This window comes from Loxodonta africana, chromosome 13, assembly GCF_030014295.1.
Source record: "Loxodonta africana isolate mLoxAfr1 chromosome 13, mLoxAfr1.hap2, whole genome shotgun sequence".
NCBI classification, from domain to species: domain Eukaryota; kingdom Metazoa; phylum Chordata; class Mammalia; order Proboscidea; family Elephantidae; genus Loxodonta; species Loxodonta africana.
This window is the reverse complement of record NC_087354.1, coordinates 2,335,769-2,356,323: the sequence shown is the minus strand read 5'-3', so window position 1 is coordinate 2,356,323 and position 20,555 is coordinate 2,335,769. Positions and strand designations below refer to the sequence as shown.

General features: G+C 48.8%; 12 non-coding genes across 12 annotated transcripts; all 12 read right to left on the bottom strand.

Moving 5' to 3' along the window:
• Positions 1-465: 465 nt before the first annotated feature.
• LOC135227504 (small nucleolar RNA SNORD115) lies at positions 466-543 on the bottom strand. The gene has a single exon (XR_010317667.1). It is a non-coding gene; the product is annotated as a small nucleolar RNA SNORD115 (small nucleolar RNA).
• A 1,618-nt stretch (positions 544-2,161) lies between these two features.
• Positions 2,162-2,242, bottom strand: LOC135227297 (small nucleolar RNA SNORD115). The gene has a single exon (XR_010317463.1). It is a non-coding gene; the product is annotated as a small nucleolar RNA SNORD115 (small nucleolar RNA).
• Positions 2,243-3,860: 1,618 nt separating this feature from the next.
• LOC135227503 (small nucleolar RNA SNORD115) lies at positions 3,861-3,938 on the bottom strand. The gene has a single exon (XR_010317666.1). It is a non-coding gene; the product is annotated as a small nucleolar RNA SNORD115 (small nucleolar RNA).
• A 1,618-nt stretch (positions 3,939-5,556) lies between these two features.
• Positions 5,557-5,637, bottom strand: LOC111747898 (small nucleolar RNA SNORD115). Its single transcript, XR_002783850.2, has one exon. It is a non-coding gene; the product is annotated as a small nucleolar RNA SNORD115 (small nucleolar RNA).
• A 1,618-nt stretch (positions 5,638-7,255) lies between these two features.
• LOC135227502 (small nucleolar RNA SNORD115) lies at positions 7,256-7,333 on the bottom strand. The gene has a single exon (XR_010317665.1). It is a non-coding gene; the product is annotated as a small nucleolar RNA SNORD115 (small nucleolar RNA).
• Positions 7,334-8,951: 1,618 nt separating this feature from the next.
• LOC135227296 (small nucleolar RNA SNORD115) lies at positions 8,952-9,032 on the bottom strand. Its single transcript, XR_010317462.1, has one exon. It is a non-coding gene; the product is annotated as a small nucleolar RNA SNORD115 (small nucleolar RNA).
• Positions 9,033-10,650: 1,618 nt separating this feature from the next.
• Positions 10,651-10,728, bottom strand: LOC135227501 (small nucleolar RNA SNORD115). Its single transcript, XR_010317664.1, has one exon. It is a non-coding gene; the product is annotated as a small nucleolar RNA SNORD115 (small nucleolar RNA).
• Positions 10,729-12,346: 1,618 nt separating this feature from the next.
• On the bottom strand, positions 12,347-12,427 carry LOC135227295 (small nucleolar RNA SNORD115). The gene has a single exon (XR_010317461.1). It is a non-coding gene; the product is annotated as a small nucleolar RNA SNORD115 (small nucleolar RNA).
• Positions 12,428-14,045: 1,618 nt separating this feature from the next.
• On the bottom strand, positions 14,046-14,123 carry LOC135227500 (small nucleolar RNA SNORD115). Its single transcript, XR_010317663.1, has one exon. It is a non-coding gene; the product is annotated as a small nucleolar RNA SNORD115 (small nucleolar RNA).
• Positions 14,124-15,741: 1,618 nt separating this feature from the next.
• Positions 15,742-15,822, bottom strand: LOC135227294 (small nucleolar RNA SNORD115). Its single transcript, XR_010317460.1, has one exon. It is a non-coding gene; the product is annotated as a small nucleolar RNA SNORD115 (small nucleolar RNA).
• A 1,618-nt stretch (positions 15,823-17,440) lies between these two features.
• On the bottom strand, positions 17,441-17,518 carry LOC135227499 (small nucleolar RNA SNORD115). The gene has a single exon (XR_010317662.1). It is a non-coding gene; the product is annotated as a small nucleolar RNA SNORD115 (small nucleolar RNA).
• Positions 17,519-19,136: 1,618 nt separating this feature from the next.
• On the bottom strand, positions 19,137-19,217 carry LOC111747876 (small nucleolar RNA SNORD115). The gene has a single exon (XR_002783832.1). It is a non-coding gene; the product is annotated as a small nucleolar RNA SNORD115 (small nucleolar RNA).
• Between the last annotated feature and the right edge of the window lie 1,338 nt (positions 19,218-20,555).

Genomic DNA, 20,555 nt, shown 5'->3' with positions numbered 1-20,555 from the left:
TCTAGTTGGCCGATTCTCCCCTTTCAGTAGGCCGTATCGGACTTGGACGCAGGCTATCGAAGATGACTCCAGCACACAGGTTTCAGGATTCTCTGATTCCTAAGTATCCACCCACGCACATCACCGCCACTTAGTCAACCAGGCAAGGTCAAGCAAACACCAGGGGACATGCCTCAGCTTTGTCAGCAAACCCTACTGCCTTTTGAGGTGTATCCTCACTTGCCTAAGTGTCAGATGGGGCCAGGGCAAATCACGGGAAATCCCTCACCTTTTGTCCTCGCAACGGTGAACTCCTCGGAGGCAGGTTGTGCTAAAGGACACAAAAAGAGGAAAGGAGCCAAGGAATCAGCCTGACCAAAATCGGCCACCCAGGTCTTTTGGATTACTTGGTGCAGGTGAAAGAAATCAAAATGGGAGTCCGCTCTAAAGAAGATCTGGAAGGCTGGGCCAAAGGACTTTCCCACAGGGCCTCAGCATAACCTCTCTGAGCATGATTTTTAGGTCATCATCTCTCTTCCAGACAGATTATGTCATCATTGACCCCAGCCATATCACTCCCCAGGAAAAATCCCCTGAGACCTGAAGATGCTTACCACAAATGTCTTCCTTCCACCCAGGAAGGACAGTGGATGAGAGCGTTCACACATCATCTTCCAGTTTCCCGGGCAGTTGGCTTGACCCCCGTGAAAGCAGGACAAGACACATCGACCTCACTAACCCTTTGAAAAGGGGAAGTGGGTAAGACAGAGATCCCAGAAGAGAAACTCATTTCCCTAAGGCTATGCTTTCAGCCAGACATTCGCAAACACATGGACAAAATCAAGACAGCCATTTGCAACCCGCTGGGGAGTCTGCTGACCCATGACAGGAGGAGAGAATCATGCAATATTCAGAAGAAGGCAGAGAGGTCTCTGGATGTAGCACAAATTTTCAGGAGGACCCAGGCAAAAGGAGCCTTTGCCATTGATTAAGCCTGACTGATGTGTTGAAGGCTGCCAAGTATGCGTCCACGGGCACTGTCCAATGTGTGCGGACTCCCGGGAAATGGCACGCAAGAGTCCCCAGCACCGGGGGATCTTCAAATCAGCTGGAGGACATTTGGAAAAGAATAGCTTTCCAAGAATTCTGCCAACACTTGTTAAAATTGCCACAGTCCTTCAACGCTTTCATTTCACCACTGAGCCATGGAGAGACACAATCGAATCTACCTCAGGCCCCAATAATCCCCAGAGAGGGATCACATCTCCTCCTGGATATCAAGCATCAGAGGATCCCGTGGGGCACACGGAAAAGGAGTTCTATGGAATCTCTACAAGATTCCAAAGATCTGTCAAGAAAATGATCTTTCCACATGTGGAAGGCAGCAGTTATGCCTGCATTTCCTGATTAGACTCTCAGCGGATCATGACCTCCTGTGGCATGAACCTGAAATGAGTCATGACGCTCGCGACCCACTTACCGAATGGGATTGAACCTGCCATTAGCTTTTTGACTCAGATATTGGTGCTGCTGCCTTTTCTTGAATGCTACAGCGAGGTATCAGGCTACTCAATTCTTCATCCAATACCGAGATGTCTGGGAAAGATGCCCTAGAGATCCTAAGAGTCCAGTCGCAACTGACACAGGCTTTCAACTCTGGCAAGTCTCTCTGGTTTCTCCAGTAGAGCTGCTACACACTCCCATCCCGTAAAGAGTTGAGAGTTGAAAATATTCTCAAACTTCCGTAGACATACCCGACTGGGAACCGGACTAGCAAAAATTACTCAAGTGGAAATTCTTCTAGGTTCCTGTGCTTCCTAACTATCCACCCGTGCATATCACCGCCACTTGGTCAATCGGTCAGGTCAAGCTCAAAGCAGGGGACACGTCTCAGCTTTTCCACAAAACCCGACTGCCTCTTGGGCTCCCTTTTCACTTGTCTAAGTATCACCAGAGACAAGGGAAAACCGTCGTCATTCACTCACCTTGAGTTCTTTCAGTGGTGAATCTCTTGAAAGCAGGTCTCTCTAAATGACAGAAAAAGAGGAAAAGAGCCAAGGAATCAGCATGGCCAAAATCGGTCAGGGAGGAGTTTTTGATCACTTGGTGGAGGAAAAAGGGATCACAACGGGGGTCCACTCTAAAGCAGATCATTCATGTTAGTGAAAAGGAGTTTCTCTCTGGGCCTCAGCGGGATCCTATTGAGCATGATTTTTATGTCATCATCTCTCTTCGAGACAAGTTGAGGTGTCTTCATTGACCCGAGACATCTCAATCCCCGGGAAAAATCACCTGAGTCTTCAAGTTCCTCACCACCGATATCGTCCATCCAGCCCGCAATCACGCAGGATGAGAAGGTTCCCACATCCTCTTCCGGTTTCCCGGGGAGTAGCTTGACCCTCATGAAAGCAGGAAAACAGGCTTCGACCTTGCAATCCTTTTAAGAAGGGCAAAGAAGTAAGTCAGACATCAGACGAGAGACATTCATTGCCTAACAGCTACGCTTTTTCCACATATAGCCCCAAGTATGGACAAAATCGAGACACACACTTCTCGCCCATTAGTGAGACTGCTGACCCTTGACAGAAAGGCAGACGCGTGCCAGATCAAGACAAGGCATAGAGGACTCCGAATGGAGAAAAATACTCAGGAAGTCCCAGCCAAGAACAGGCTATTCATTTGATCAGCCCCGGCTAATGTCTACGAGGAAGCCAAATCTGTGTCCACAGGCACTGTTCCGTGCACGAGCACTTCCAGGAAATGACATCCAAGGGTTCCCAAAACTGGGGATCTTCAAATGAGCTGTGGGACACTCGGAAGAGGGCTTTCACCAAGAATTTGGCCCCAAATTCAACTAGGCATTTCCAGAGTTTGATTTCACCCTTGTGCCATGGAGAGACACAGTCCAGGCCACCTCATTCCCAAAGAATGGGAACACAGGGAACACATCTCCTCCTGTTTATCAACCATCAGAGGATTCCTTGGCACAAAGAGAGCAGGAGTCTTATGGAACCTCTACAGGATTCCAACCAACTCTGTAGGAGCAGTGATCTTTGCACATGTGCAAGGCAGCACTTACGCCTGCTTTCACTGTCCAGAGCTCCAGGGAAACATGACTTCCTGTGGCATGAACCTGAAAGTGCTCCTGACCCTCGTGTGCCCTTCACACCTGGCATCGACCCTGACTTTAGATTTTCTATGCACTTATCTGTGCAGCTACCTTCACTTGAAAGCTGGAGCCAGCTATCGGACTACTGAGTCGCTCATCCAGTTTCAAGATTCATGGGAAATGCGCCCTGCAAATCCTACGAGTCCAACCGCAACTGACACACGCGTTCAAATACAGCAAGTTGACCAGTCTCCTGTAGAGCTCTGAGCCATTCACATCTCATAAATGTCTCAGGAAAACACATTTTTCTAGTTGGCCGATTCTCCCCTTTCAGTAGGCCGTATCGGACTTGGACGCAGGCTATCGAAGATGACTCCAGCACACAGGTTTCAGGATTCTCTGATTCCTAAGTATCCACCCACGCACATCACCGCCACTTAGTCAACCAGGCAAGGTCAAGCAAACACCAGGGGACATGCCTCAGCTTTGTCAGCAAACCCTACTGCCTTTTGAGGTGTATCCTCACTTGCCTAAGTGTCAGATGGGGCCAGGGCAAATCACGGGAAATCCCTCACCTTTTGTCCTCGCAACGGTGAACTCCTCGGAGGCAGGTTGTGCTAAAGGACACAAAAAGAGGAAAGGAGCCAAGGAATCAGCCTGACCAAAATCGGCCACCCAGGTCTTTTGGATTACTCGGTGCAGGTGAAAGAAATCAAAATGGGAGTCCGCTCTAAAGAAGATCTGGAAGGCTGGGCCAAAGGACTTTCCCACAGGGCCTCAGCATAACCTCTCTGAGCATGATTTTTAGGTCATCATCTCTCTTCCAGACAGATTATGTCATCATTGACCCCAGCCATATCACTCCCCAGGAAAAATCCCCTGAGACCTGAAGATGCTTACCACAAATGTCTTCCTTCCACCCAGGAAGGACAGTGGATGAGAGCGTTCACACATCATCTTCCAGTTTCCCGGGCAGTTGGCTTGACCCCCGTGAAAGCAGGACAAGACACATCGACCTCACTAACCCTTTGAAAAGGGGAAGTGGGTAAGACAGAGATCCCAGAAGAGAAACTCATTTCCCTAAGGCTATGCTTTCAGCCAGACATTCGCAAACACATGGACAAAATCAAGACAGCCATTTGCAACCCGCTGGGGAGTCTGCTGACCCATGACAGGAGGAGAGAATCATGCAATATTCAGAAGAAGGCAGAGAGGTCTCTGGATGTAGCACAAATTTTCAGGAGGACCCAGGCAAAAGGAGCCTTTGCCATTGATTAAGCCTGACTGATGTGTTGAAGGCTGCCAAGTATGCGTCCACGGGCACTGTCCAATGTGTGCGGACTCCCGGGAAATGGCACGCAAGAGTCCCCAGCACCGGGGGATCTTCAAATCAGCTGGAGGACATTTGGAAAAGAATAGCTTTCCAAGAATTCTGCCAACACTTGTTAAAATTGCCACAGTCCTTCAACGCTTTCATTTCACCACTGAGCCATGGAGAGACACAATCGAATCTACCTCAGGCCCCAATAATCCCCAGAGAGGGATCACATCTCCTCCTGGATATCAAGCATCAGAGGATCCCGTGGGGCACACGGAAAAGGAGTTCTATGGAATCTCTACAAGATTCCAAAGATCTGTCAAGAAAATGATCTTTCCACATGTGGAAGGCAGCAGTTATGCCTGCATTTCCTGATTAGACTCTCAGCGGATCATGACCTCCTGTGGCATGAACCTGAAATGAGTCATGACGCTCGCGACCCACTTACCGAATGGGATTGAACCTGCCATTAGCTTTTTGACTCAGATATTGGTGCTGCTGCCTTTTCTTGAATGCTACAGCGAGGTATCAGGCTACTCAATTCTTCATCCAATACCGAGATGTCTGGGAAAGATGCCCTAGAGATCCTAAGAGTCCAGTCGCAACTGACACAGGCTTTCAACTCTGGCAAGTCTCTCTGGTTTCTCCAGTAGAGCTGCTACACACTCCCATCCCGTAAAGAGTTGAGAGTTGAAAATATTCTCAAACTTCCGTAGACATACCCGACTGGGAACCGGACTATCAAAAATTACTCAAGTGGAAATTCTTCTAGGTCCCTGTGCTTCCTAACTATCCACCCGTGCATATCACCGCCACTTGGTCAATCGGTCAGGTCAAGCTCAAAGCAGGGGACACGTCTCAGCTTTTCCACAAAACCCGACTGCCTCTTGGGCTCCCTTTTCACTTGTCTAAGTATCACCAGAGACAAGGGAAAACCGTCGTCATTCACTCACCTTGAGTTCTTTCGGTGGTGAATCTCTTGAAAGCAGGTCTCTCTAAATGACAGAAAAAGAGGAAAAGAGCCAAGGAATCAGCATGGCCAAAATCGGTCAGGGAGGAGTTTTTGATCACTTGGTGGAGGAAAAAGGGATCACAACGGGGGTCCACTCTAAAGCAGATCATTCATGTTAGTGAAAAGGAGTTTCTCTCTGGGCCTCAGCGGGATCCTATTGAGCATGATTTTTATGTCATCATCTCTCTTCGAGACAAGTTGAGGTGTCTTCATTGACCCGAGACATCTCAATCCCCGGGAAAAATCACCTGAGTCTTCAAGTTCCTCACCACCGATATCGTCCATCCAGCCCGCAATCACGCAGGATGAGAAGGTTCCCACATCCTCTTCCGGTTTCCCGGGGAGTAGCTTGACCCTCATGAAAGCAGGAAAACAGGCTTCGACCTTGCAATCCTTTTAAGAAGGGCAAAGAAGTAAGTCAGACATCAGACGAGAGACATTCATTGCCTAACAGCTACGCTTTTTCCACATATAGCCCCAAGTATGGACAAAATCGAGACACACACTTCTCGCCCATTAGTGAGACTGCTGACCCTTGACAGAAAGGCAGACGCGTGCCAGATCAAGACAAGGCATAGAGGACTCCGAACGGAGAAAAATACTCAGGAAGTCCCAGCCAAGAAGAGGCTATTCATTTGATCAGCCCCGGCTAATGTCTACGAGGAAGCCAAATCTGTGTCCACAGGCACTGTTCCGTGCACGAGCACTTCCAGGAAATGACATCCAAGGGTTCCCAAAACTGGGGATCTTCAAATGAGCTGTGGGACACTCGGAAGAGGGCTTTCACCAAGAATTTGGCCCCAAATTCAACTAGGCATTTCCAGAGTTTGATTTCACCCTTGTGCCATGGAGAGACACAGTCCAGGCCACCTCATTCCCAAAGAATGGGAACACAGGGAACACATCTCCTCCTGTTTATCAACCATCAGAGGATTCCTTGGCACAAAGAGAGCAGGAGTCTTATGGAACCTCTACAGGATTCCAACCAACTCTGTAGGAGCAGTGATCTTTGCACATGTGCAAGGCAGCACTTACGCCTGCTTTCACTGTCCAGAGCTCCAGGGAAACATGACTTCCTGTGGCATGAACCTGAAAGTGCTCCTGACCCTCGTGTGCCCTTCACACCTGGCATCGACCCTGACTTTAGATTTTCTATGCACTTATCTGTGCAGCTACCTTCACTTGAAAGCTGGAGCCAGCTATCGGACTACTGAGTCGCTCATCCAGTTTCAAGATTCATGGGAAATGCGCCCTGCAAATCCTACGAGTCCAACCGCAACTGACACACGCGTTCAAATACAGCAAGTTGACCAGTCTCCTGTAGAGCTCTGAGCCATTCACATCTCATAAATGTCTCAGGAAAACACATTTTTCTAGTTGGCCGATTCTCCCCTTTCAGTAGGCCGTATCGGACTTGGACGCAGGCTATCGAAGATGACTCCAGCACACAGGTTTCAGGATTCTCTGATTCCTAAGTATCCACCCACGCACATCACCGCCACTTAGTCAACCAGGCAAGGTCAAGCAAACACCAGGGGACATGCCTCAGCTTTGTCAGCAAACCCTACTGCCTTTTGAGGTGTATCCTCACTTGCCTAAGTGTCAGATGGGGCCAGGGCAAATCACGGGAAATCCCTCACCTTTTGTCCTCGCAACGGTGAACTCCTCGGAGGCAGGTTGTGCTAAAGGACACAAAAAGAGGAAAGGAGCCAAGGAATCAGCCTGACCAAAATCGGCCACCCAGGTCTTTTGGATTACTCGGTGCAGGTGAAAGAAATCAAAATGGGAGTCCGCTCTAAAGAAGATCTGGAAGGCTGGGCCAAAGGACTTTCCCACAGGGCCTCAGCATAACCTCTCTGAGCATGATTTTTAGGTCATCATCTCTCTTCCAGACAGATTATGTCATCATTGACCCCAGCCATATCACTCCCCAGGAAAAATCCCCTGAGACCTGAAGATGCTTACCACAAATGTCTTCCTTCCACCCAGGAAGGACAGTGGATGAGAGCGTTCACACATCATCTTCCAGTTTCCCGGGCAGTTGGCTTGACCCCCGTGAAAGCAGGACAAGACACATCGACCTCACTAACCCTTTGAAAAGGGGAAGTGGGTAAGACAGAGATCCCAGAAGAGAAACTCATTTCCCTAAGGCTATGCTTTCAGCCAGACATTCGCAAACACATGGACAAAATCAAGACAGCCATTTGCAACCCGCTGGGGAGTCTGCTGACCCATGACAGAAGGAGAGAATCATGCAATATTCAGAAGAAGGCAGAGAGGTCTCTGGATGTAGCACAAATTTTCAGGAGGACCCAGGCAAAAGGAGCCTTTGCCATTGATTAAGCCTGACTGATGTGTTGAAGGCTGCCAAGTATGCGTCCACGGGCACTGTCCAATGTGTGCGGACTCCCGGGAAATGGCACGCAAGAGTCCCCAGCACCGGGGGATCTTCAAATCAGCTGGAGGACATTTGGAAAAGAATAGCTTTCCAAGAATTCTGCCAACACTTGTTAAAATTGCCACAGTCCTTCAACGCTTTCATTTCACCACTGAGCCATGGAGAGACACAATCGAATCTGCCTCAGGCCCCAATAATCCCCAGAGAGGGATCACATCTCCTCCTGGATATCAAGCATCAGAGGATCCCGTGGGGCACACGGAAAAGGAGTTCTATGGAATCTCTACAAGATTCCAAAGATCTGTCAAGAAAATGATCTTTCCACATGTGGAAGGCAGCAGTTATGCCTGCATTTCCTGATTAGACTCTCAGCGGATCATGACCTCCTGTGGCATGAACCTGAAATGAGTCATGACGCTCGCGACCCACTTACCGAATGGGATTGAACCTGCCATTAGCTTTTTGACTCAGATATTGGTGCTGCTGCCTTTTCTTGAATGCTACAGCGAGGTATCAGGCTACTCAATTCTTCATCCAATACCGAGATGTCTGGGAAAGATGCCCTAGAGATCCTAAGAGTCCAGTCGCAACTGACACAGGCTTTCAACTCTGGCAAGTCTCTCTGGTTTCTCCAGTAGAGCTGCTACACACTCCCATCCCGTAAAGAGTTGAGAGTTGAAAATATTCTCAAACTTCCGTAGACATACCCGACTGGGAACCGGACTATCAAAAATTACTCAAGTGGAAATTCTTCTAGGTTCCTGTGCTTCCTAACTATCCACCCGTGCATATCACCGCCACTTGGTCAATCGGTCAGGTCAAGCTCAAAGCAGGGGACACGTCTCAGCTTTTCCACAAAACCCGACTGCCTCTTGGGCTCCCTTTTCACTTGTCTAAGTATCACCAGAGACAAGGGAAAACCGTCGTCATTCACTCACCTTGAGTTCTTTCGGTGGTGAATCTCTTGAAAGCAGGTCTCTCTAAATGACAGAAAAAGAGGAAAAGAGCCAAGGAATCAGCATGGCCAAAATCGGTCAGGGAGGAGTTTTTGATCACTTGGTGGAGGAAAAAGGGATCACAACGGGGGTCCACTCTAAAGCAGATCATTCATGTTAGTGAAAAGGAGTTTCTCTCTGGGCCTCAGCGGGATCCTATTGAGCATGATTTTTATGTCATCATCTCTCTTCGAGACAAGTTGAGGTGTCTTCATTGACCCGAGACATCTCAATCCCCGGGAAAAATCACCTGAGTCTTCAAGTTCCTCACCACCGATATCGTCCATCCAGCCCGCAATCACGCAGGATGAGAAGGTTCCCACATCCTCTTCCGGTTTCCCGGGGAGTAGCTTGACCCTCATGAAAGCAGGAAAACAGGCTTCGACCTTGCAATCCTTTTAAGAAGGGCAAAGAAGTAAGTCAGACATCAGACGAGAGACATTCATTGCCTAACAGCTACGCTTTTTCCACATATAGCCCCAAGTATGGACAAAATCGAGACACACACTTCTCGCCCATTAGTGAGACTGCTGACCCTTGACAGAAAGGCAGACGCGTGCCAGATCAAGACAAGGCATAGAGGACTCCGAATGGAGAAAAATACTCAGGAAGTCCCAGCCAAGAACAGGCTATTCATTTGATCAGCCCCGGCTAATGTCTACGAGGAAGCCAAATCTGTGTCCACAGGCACTGTTCCGTGCACGAGCACTTCCAGGAAATGACATCCAAGGGTTCCCAAAACTGGGGATCTTCAAATGAGCTGTGGGACACTCGGAAGAGGGCTTTCACCAAGAATTTGGCCCCAAATTCAACTAGGCATTTCCAGAGTTTGATTTCACCCTTGTGCCATGGAGAGACACAGTCCAGGCCACCTCATTCCCAAAGAATGGGAACACAGGGAACACATCTCCTCCTGTTTATCAACCATCAGAGGATTCCTTGGCACAAAGAGAGCAGGAGTCTTATGGAACCTCTACAGGATTCCAACCAACTCTGTAGGAGCAGTGATCTTTGCACATGTGCAAGGCAGCACTTACGCCTGCTTTCACTGTCCAGAGCTCCAGGGAAACATGACTTCCTGTGGCATGAACCTGAAAGTGCTCCTGACCCTCGTGTGCCCTTCACACCTGGCATCGACCCTGACTTTAGATTTTCTATGCACTTATCTGTGCAGCTACCTTCACTTGAAAGCTGGAGCCAGCTATCGGACTACTGAGTCGCTCATCCAGTTTCAAGATTCATGGGAAATGCGCCCTGCAAATCCTACGAGTCCAACCGCAACTGACACACGCGTTCAAATACAGCAAGTTGACCAGTCTCCTGTAGAGCTCTGAGCCATTCACATCTCATAAATGTCTCAGGAAAACACATTTTTCTAGTTGGCCGATTCTCCCCTTTCAGTAGGCCGTATCGGACTTGGACGCAGGCTATCGAAGATGACTCCAGCACACAGGTTTCAGGATTCTCTGATTCCTAAGTATCCACCCACGCACATCACCGCCACTTAGTCAACCAGGCAAGGTCAAGCAAACACCAGGGGACATGCCTCAGCTTTGTCAGCAAACCCTACTGCCTTTTGAGGTGTATCCTCACTTGCCTAAGTGTCAGATGGGGCCAGGGCAAATCACGGGAAATCCCTCACCTTTTGTCCTCGCAACGGTGAACTCCTCGGAGGCAGGTTGTGCTAAAGGACACAAAAAGAGGAAAGGAGCCAAGGAATCAGCCTGACCAAAATCGGCCACCCAGGTCTTTTGGATTACTTGGTGCAGGTGAAAGAAATCAAAATGGGAGTCCGCTCTAAAGAAGATCTGGAAGGCTGGGCCAAAGGACTTTCCCACAGGGCCTCAGCATAACCTCTCTGAGCATGATTTTTAGGTCATCATCTCTCTTCCAGACAGATTATGTCATCATTGACCCCAGCCATATCACTCCCCAGGAAAAATCCCCTGAGACCTGAAGATGCTTACCACAAATGTCTTCCTTCCACCCAGGAAGGACAGTGGATGAGAGCGTTCACACATCATCTTCCAGTTTCCCGGGCAGTTGGCTTGACCCCCGTGAAAGCAGGACAAGACACATCGACCTCACTAACCCTTTGAAAAGGGGAAGTGGGTAAGACAGAGATCCCAGAAGAGAAACTCATTTCCCTAAGGCTATGCTTTCAGCCAGACATTCGCAAACACATGGACAAAATCAAGACAGCCATTTGCAACCCGCTGGGGAGTCTGCTGACCCATGACAGGAGGAGAGAATCATGCAATATTCAGAAGAAGGCAGAGAGGTCTCTGGATGTAGCACAAATTTTCAGGAGGACCCAGGCAAAAGGAGCCTTTGCCATTGATTAAGCCTGACTGATGTGTTGAAGGCTGCCAAGTATGCGTCCACGGGCACTGTCCAATGTGTGCGGACTCCCGGGAAATGGCACGCAAGAGTCCCCAGCACCGGGGGATCTTCAAATCAGCTGGAGGACATTTGGAAAAGAATAGCTTTCCAAGAATTCTGCCAACACTTGTTAAAATTGCCACAGTCCTTCAACGCTTTCATTTCACCACTGAGCCATGGAGAGACACAATCGAATCTGCCTCAGGCCCCAATAATCCCCAGAGAGGGATCACATCTCCTCCTGGATATCAAGCATCAGAGGATCCCGTGGGGCACACGGAAAAGGAGTTCTATGGAATCTCTACAAGATTCCAAAGATCTGTCAAGAAAATGATCTTTCCACATGTGGAAGGCAGCAGTTATGCCTGCATTTCCTGATTAGACTCTCAGCGGATCATGACCTCCTGTGGCATGAACCTGAAATGAGTCATGACGCTCGCGACCCACTTACCGAATGGGATTGAACCTGCCATTAGCTTTTTGACTCAGATATTGGTGCTGCTGCCTTTTCTTGAATGCTACAGCGAGGTATCAGGCTACTCAATTCTTCATCCAATACCGAGATGTCTGGGAAAGATGCCCTAGAGATCCTAAGAGTCCAGTCGCAACTGACACAGGCTTTCAACTCTGGCAAGTCTCTCTGGTTTCTCCAGTAGAGCTGCTACACACTCCCATCCCGTAAAGAGTTGAGAGTTGAAAATATTCTCAAACTTCCGTAGACATACCCAACTGGGAACCGGACTATCAAAAATTACTCAAGTGGAAATTCTTCTAGGTCCCTGTGCTTCCTAACTATCCACCCGTGCATATCACCGCCACTTGGTCAATCGGTCAGGTCAAGCTCAAAGCAGGGGACACGTCTCAGCTTTTCCACAAAACCCGACTGCCTCTTGGGCTCCCTTTTCACTTGTCTAAGTATCACCAGAGACAAGGGAAAACCGTCGTCATTCACTCACCTTGAGTTCTTTCGGTGGTGAATCTCTTGAAAGCAGGTCTCTCTAAATGACAGAAAAAGAGGAAAAGAGCCAAGGAATCAGCATGGCCAAAATCGGTCAGGGAGGAGTTTTTGATCACTTGGTGGAGGAAAAAGGGATCACAACGGGGGTCCACTCTAAAGCAGATCATTCATGTTAGTGAAAAGGAGTTTCTCTCTGGGCCTCAGCGGGATCCTATTGAGCATGATTTTTATGTCATCATCTCTCTTCGAGACAAGTTGAGGTGTCTTCATTGACCCGAGACATCTCAATCCCCGGGAAAAATCACCTGAGTCTTCAAGTTCCTCACCACCGATATCGTCCATCCAGCCCGCAATCACGCAGGATGAGAAGGTTCCCACATCCTCTTCCGGTTTCCCGGGGAGTAGCTTGACCCTCATGAAAGCAGGAAAACAGGCTTCGACCTTGCAATCCTTTTAAGAAGGGCAAAGAAGTAAGTCAGACATCAGACGAGAGACATTCATTGCCTAACAGCTACGCTTTTTCCACATATAGCCCCAAGTATGGACAAAATCGAGACACACACTTCTCGCCCATTAGTGAGACTGCTGACCCTTGACAGAAAGGCAGACGCGTGCCAGATCAAGACAAGGCATAGAGGACTCCGAATGGAGAAAAATACTCAGGAAGTCCCAGCCAAGAAGAGGCTATTCATTTGATCAGCCCCGGCTAATGTCTACGAGGAAGCCAAATCTGTGTCCACAGGCACTGTTCCGTGCACGAGCACTTCCAGGAAATGACATCCAAGGGTTCCCAAAACTGGGGATCTTCAAATGAGCTGTGGGACACTCGGAAGAGGGCTTTCACCAAGAATTTGGCCCCAAATTCAACTAGGCATTTCCAGAGTTTGATTTCACCCTTGTGCCATGGAGAGACACAGTCCAGGCCACCTCATTCCCAAAGAATGGGAACACAGGGAACACATCTCCTCCTGTTTATCAACCATCAGAGGATTCCTTGGCACAAAGAGAGCAGGAGTCTTATGGAACCTCTACAGGATTCCAACCAACTCTGTAGGAGCAGTGATCTTTGCACATGTGCAAGGCAGCACTTACGCCTGCTTTCACTGTCCAGAGCTCCAGGGAAACATGACTTCCTGTGGCATGAACCTGAAAGTGCTCCTGACCCTCGTGTGCCCTTCACACCTGGCATCGACCCTGACTTTAGATTTTCTATGCACTTATCTGTGCAGCTACCTTCACTTGAAAGCTGGAGCCAGCTATCGGACTACTGAGTCGCTCATCCAGTTTCAAGATTCATGGGAAATGAGCCCTGCAAATCCTACGAGTCCAACCGCAACTGACACACGCGTTCAAATACAGCAAGTTGACCAGTCTCCTGTAGAGCTCTGAGCCATTCACATCTCATAAATGTCTCAGGAAAACACATTTTTCTAGTTGGCCGATTCTCCCCTTTCAGTAGGCCGTATCGGACTTGGACGCAGGCTATCGAAGATGACTCCAGCACACAGGTTTCAGGATTCTCTGATTCCTAAGTATCCACCCACGCACATCACCGCCACTTAGTCAACCAGGCAAGGTCAAGCAAACACCAGGGGACATGCCTCAGCTTTGTCAGCAAACCCTACTGCCTTTTGAGGTGTATCCTCACTTGCCTAAGTGTCAGATGGGGCCAGGGCAAATCACGGGAAATCCCTCACCTTTTGTCCTCGCAACGGTGAACTCCTCGGAGGCAGGTTGTGCTAAAGGACACAAAAAGAGGAAAGGAGCCAAGGAATCAGCCTGACCAAAATCGGCCACCCAGGTCTTTTGGATTACTTGGTGCAGGTGAAAGAAATCAAAATGGGAGTCCGCTCTAAAGAAGATCTGGAAGGCTGGGCCAAAGGACTTTCCCACAGGGCCTCAGCATAACCTCTCTGAGCATGATTTTTAGGTCATCATCTCTCTTCCAGACAGATTATGTCATCATTGACCCCAGCCATATCACTCCCCAGGAAAAATCCCCTGAGACCTGAAGATGCTTACCACAAATGTCTTCCTTCCACCCAGGAAGGACAGTGGATGAGAGCGTTCACACATCATCTTCCAGTTTCCCGGGCAGTTGGCTTGACCCCCGTGAAAGCAGGACAAGACACATCGACCTCACTAACCCTTTGAAAAGGGGAAGTGGGTAAGACAGAGATCCCAGAAGAGAAACTCATTTCCCTAAGGCTATGCTTTCAGCCAGACATTCGCAAACACATGGACAAAATCAAGACAGCCATTTGCAACCCGCTGGGGAGTCTGCTGACCCATGACAGGAGGAGAGAATCATGCAATATTCAGAAGAAGGCAGAGAGGTCTCTGGATGTAGCACAAATTTTCAGGAGGACCCAGGCAAAAGGAGCCTTTGCCATTGATTAAGCCTGACTGATGTGTTGAAGGCTGCCAAGTATGCGTCCACGGGCACTGTACAATGTGTGCGGACTCCCGGGAAATGGCACGCAAGAGTCCCCAGCACCGGGGGATCTTCAAATCAGCTGGAGGACATTTGGAAAAGAATAGCTTTCCAAGAATTCTGCCAACACTTGTTAAAATTGCCACAGTCCTTCAACGCTTTCATTTCACCACTGAGCCATGGAGAGACACAATCGAATCTACCTCAGGCCCCAATAATCCCCAGAGAGGGATCACATCTCCTCCTCGATATCAAGCATCAGAGGATCCCGTGGGGCACACGGAAAAGGAGTTCTATGGAATCTCTACAAGATTCCAAAGATCTGTCAAGAAAATGATCTTTCCACATGTGGAAGGCAGCAGTTATGCCTGCATTTCCTGATTAGACTCTCAGCGGATCATGACCTCCTGTGGCATGAACCTGAAATGAGTCATGACGCTCGCGACCCACTTACCGAATGGGATTGAACCTGCCATTAGCTTTTTGACTCAGATATTGGTGCTGCTGCCTTTTCTTGAATGCTACAGCGAGGTATCAGGCTACTCAATTCTTCATCCAATACCGAGATGTCTGGGAAAGATGCCCTAGAGATCCTAAGAGTCCAGTCGCAACTGACACAGGCTTTCAACTCTGGCAAGTCTCTCTGGTTTCTCCAGTAGAGCTGCTACACACTCCCATCCCGTAAAGAGTTGAGAGTTGAAAATATTCTCAAACTTCCGTAGACATACCCGACTGGGAACCGGACTATCAAAAATTACTCAAGTGGAAATTCTTCTAGGTCCCTGTGCTTCCTAACTATCCACCCGTGCATATCACCGCCACTTGGTCAATCGGTCAGGTCAAGCTCAAAGCAGGGGACACGTCTCAGCTTTTCCACAAAACCCGACTGCCTCTTGGGCTCCCTTTTCACTTGTCTAAGTATCACCAGAGACAAGGGAAAACCGTCGTCATTCACTCACCTTGAGTTCTTTCGGTGGTGAATCTCTTGAAAGCAGGTCTCTCTAAATGACAGAAAAAGAGGAAAAGAGCCAAGGAATCAGCATGGCCAAAATCGGTCAGGGAGGAGTTTTTGATCACTTGGTGGAGGAAAAAGGGATCACAACGGGGGTCCACTCTAAAGCAGATCATTCATGTTAGTGAAAAGGAGTTTCTCTCTGGGCCTCAGCGGGATCCTATTGAGCATGATTTTTATGTCATCATCTCTCTTCGAGACAAGTTGAGGTGTCTTCATTGACCCGAGACATCTCAATCCCCGGGAAAAATCACCTGAGTCTTCAAGTTCCTCACCACCGATATCGTCCATCCAGCCCGCAATCACGCAGGATGAGAAGGTTCCCACATCCTCTTCCGGTTTCCCGGGGAGTAGCTTGACCCTCATGAAAGCAGGAAAACAGGCTTCGACCTTGCAATCCTTTTAAGAAGGGCAAAGAAGTAAGTCAGACATCAGACGAGAGACATTCATTGCCTAACAGCTACGCTTTTTCCACATATAGCCCCAAGTATGGACAAAATCGAGACACACACTTCTCGCCCATTAGTGAGACTGCTGACCCTTGACAGAAAGGCAGACACGTGCCAGATCAAGACAAGGCATAGAGGACTCCGAATGGAGAAAAATACTCAGGAAGTCCCAGCCAAGAACAGGCTATTCATTTGATCAGCCCCGGCTAATGTCTACGAGGAAGCCAAATCTGTGTCCACAGGCACTGTTCCGTGCACGAGCACTTCCAGGAAATGACATCCAAGGGTTCCCAAAACTGGGGATCTTCAAATGAGCTGTGGGACACTCGGAAGAGGGCTTTCACCAAGAATTTGGCCCCAAATTCAACTAGGCATTTCCAGAGTTTGATTTCACCCTTGTGCCATGGAGAGACACAGTCCAGGCCACCTCATTCCCAAAGAATGGGAACACAGGGAACACATCTCCTCCTGTTTATCAACCATCAGAGGATTCCTTGGCACAAAGAGAGCAGGAGTCTTATGGAACCTCTACAGGATTCCAACCAACTCTGTAGGAGCAGTGATCTTTGCACATGTGCAAGGCAGCACTTACGCCTGCTTTCACTGTCCAGAGCTCCAGGGAAACATGACTTCCTGTGGCATGAACCTGAAAGTGCTCCTGACCCTCGTGTGCCCTTCACACCTGGCATCGACCCTGACTTTAGATTTTCTATACACTTATCTGTGCAGCTACCTTCACTTGAAAGCTGGAGCCAGCTATCGGACTACTGAGTCGCTCATCCAGTTTCAAGATTCATGGGAAATGCGCCCTGCAAATCCTACGAGTCCAACCGCAACTGACACACGCGTTCAAATACAGCAAGTTGACCAGTCTCCTGTAGAGCTCTGAGCCATTCACATCTCATAAATGTCTCAGGAAAACACATTTTTCTAGTTGGCCGATTCTCCCCTTTCAGTAGGCCGTATCGGACTTGGACGCAGGCTATCGAAGATGACTCCAGCACACAGGTTTCAGGATTCTCTGATTCCTAAGTATCCACCCACGCACATCACCGCCACTTAGTCAACCAGGCAAGGTCAAGCAAACACCAGGGGACATGCCTCAGCTTTGTCAGCAAACCCTAGTGCCTTTTGAGGTGTATCCTCACTTGCCTAAGTGTCAGATGGGGCCAGGGCAAATCACGGGAAATCCCTCACCTTTTGTCCTCGCAACGGTGAACTCCTCGGAGGCAGGTTGTGCTAAAGGACACAAAAAGAGGAAAGGAGCCAAGGAATCAGCCTGACCAAAATCGGCCACCCAGGTCTTTTGGATTACTTGGTGCAGGTGAAAGAAATCAAAATGGGAGTCCGCTCTAAAGAAGATCTGGAAGGCTGGGCCAAAGGACTTTCCCACAGGGCCTCAGCATAACCTCTCTGAGCATGATTTTTAGGTCATCATCTCTCTTCCAGACAGATTATGTCATCATTGACCCCAGCCATATCACTCCCCAGGAAAAATCCCCTGAGACCTGAAGATGCTTACCACAAATGTCTTCCTTCCACCCAGGAAGGACAGTGGATGAGAGCGTTCACACATCATCTTCCAGTTTCCCGGGCAGTTGGCTTGACCCCCGTGAAAGCAGGACAAGACACATCGACCTCACTAACCCTTTGAAAAGGGGAAGTGGGTAAGACAGAGATCCCAGAGGAGAAACTCATTTCCCTAAGGCTATGCTTTCAGCCAGACATTCGCGAACACATGGACAAAATCAAGACAGCCATTTGCAACCCGCTGGGGAGTCTGCTGACCCATGACAGAAGGAGAGAATCATGCAATATTCAGAAGAAGGCAGAGAGGTCTCTGGATGTAGCACAAATTTTCAGGAGGACCCAGGCAAAAGGAGCCTTTGCAATTGATTAAGCCTGACTGATGTGTTGAAGGCTGCCAAATATGTGTCCACGGGCACTGTCCAATGTGTGCAGACTCCCGGGAAATGGCACGCAAGAGTCCCCAGCACCGGGGGATCTTCAAATCAGCTGGAGGACATTTAGAAAAGAATAGCTTTCCAAGAATTCTGCCAACACTTGTTAAAATTGCCACAGTCCTTCAACGCTTTCATTTCACCACTGAGCCATGGAGAGACACAATCGAATCTACCTCAGGCCCCAATAATCCCCAGAGAGGGATCACATCTCCTCCTGGATATCAAGCATCAGAGGATCCCGTGGGGCACACGGAAAAGGAGTTCTATGGAATCTCTACAAGATTCCAAAGATCTGTCAAGAAAATGATCTTTCCACATGTGGAAGGCAGCAGTTATGCCTGCATTTCCTGATTAGACTCTCAGCGGATCATGACCTCCTGTGGCATGAACCTGAAATGAGTCATGACGCTCGCGACCCACTTACCGAATGGGATTGAACCTGCCATTAGCTTTTTGACTCAGATATTGGTGCTGCTGCCTTTTCTTGAATGCTACAGCGAGGTATCAGGCTACTCAATTCTTCATCCAATACCGAGATGTCTGGGAAAGATGCCCTAGAGATCCTAAGAGTCCAGTCGCAACTGACACAGGCTTTCAACTCTGGCAAGTCTCTCTGGTTTCTCCAGTAGAGCTGCTACACACTCCCAGCCCGTAAAGAGTTGAGAGTTGAAAATATTCTCAAACTTCCGTAGACATACCCGACTGGGAACCGGACTATCAAAAATTACTCAAGTGGAAATTCTTCTAGGTTCCTGTGCTTCCTAACTATCCACCCGTGCATATCACCGCCACTTGGTCAATCGGTCAGGTCAAGCTCAAAGCAGGGGACACGTCTCAGCTTTTCCACAAAACCCGACTGCCTCTTGGGCTCCCTTTTCACTTGTCTAAGTATCACCAGAGACAAGGGAAAACCGTCGTCATTCACTCACCTTGAGTTCTTTCGGTGGTGAATCTCTTGAAAGCAGGTCTCTCTAAATGACAGAAAAAGAGGAAAAGAGCCAAGGAATCAGCATGGCCAAAATCGGTCAGGGAGGAGTTTTTGATCACTTGGTGGAGGAAAAAGGGATCACAACGGGGGTCCACTCTAAAGCAGATCATTCATGTTAGTGAAAAGGAGTTTCTCTCTGGGCCTCAGCGGGATCCTATTGAGCATGATTTTTATGTCATCATCTCTCTTCGAGACAAGTTGAGGTGTCTTCATTGACCCGAGACATCTCAATCCCCGGGAAAAATCACCTGAGTCTTCAAGTTCCTCACCACCGATATCGTCCATCCAGCCCGCAATCACGCAGGATGAGAAGGTTCCCACATCCTCTTCCGGTTTCCCGGGGAGTAGCTTGACCCTCATGAAAGCAGGAAAACAGGCTTCGACCTTGCAATCCTTTTAAGAAGGGCAAAGAAGTAAGTCAGACATCAGACGAGAGACATTCATTGCCTAACAGCTACGCTTTTTCCACATATAGCCCCAAGTATGGACAAAATCGAGACACACACTTCTCGCCCATTAGTGAGACTGCTGACCCTTGACAGAAAGGCAGACACGTGCCAGATCAAGACAAGGCATAGAGGACTCCGAATGGAGAAAAATACTCAGGAAGTCCCAGCCAAGAACAGGCTATTCATTTGATCAGCCCCGGCTAATGTCTACGAGGAAGCCAAATCTGTGTCCACAGGCACTGTTCCGTGCACGAGCACTTCCAGGAAATGACATCCAAGGGTTCCCAAAACTGGGGATCTTCAAATGAGCTGTGGGACACTCGGAAGAGGGCTTTCACCAAGAATTTGGCCCCAAATTCAACTAGGCATTTCCAGAGTTTGATTTCACCCTTGTGCCATGGAGAGACACAGTCCAGGCCACCTCATTCCCAAAGAATGGGAACACAGGGAACACATCTCCTCCTGTTTATCAACCATCAGAGGATTCCTTGGCACAAAGAGAGCAGGAGTCTTATGGAACCTCTACAGGATTCCAACCAACTCTGTAGGAGCAGTGATCTTTGCACATGTGCAAGGCAGCACTTACGCCTGCTTTCACTGTCCAGAGCTCCAGGGAAACATGACTTCCTGTGGCATGAACCTGAAAGTGCTCCTGACCCTCGTGTGCCCTTCACACCTGGCATCGACCCTGACTTTAGATTTTCTATGCACTTATCTGTGCAGCTACCTTCACTTGAAAGCTGGAGCCAGCTATCGGACTACTGAGTCGCTCATCCAGTTTCAAGATTCATGGGAAATGCGCCCTGCAAATCCTACGAGTCCAACCGCAACTGACACACGCGTTCAAATACAGCAAGTTGACCAGTCTCCTGTAGAGCTCTGAGCCATTCACATCTCATAAATGTCTCAGGAAAACACATTTTTCTAGTTGGCCGATTCTCCCCTTTCAGTAGGCCGTATCGGACTTGGACGCAGGCTATCGAAGATGACTCCAGCACACAGGTTTCAGGATTCTCTGATTGCTAAGTATCCACCCACGCACATCACCGCCACTTAGTCAACCAGGCAAGGTCAAGCAAACACCAGGGGACATGCCTCAGCTTTGTCA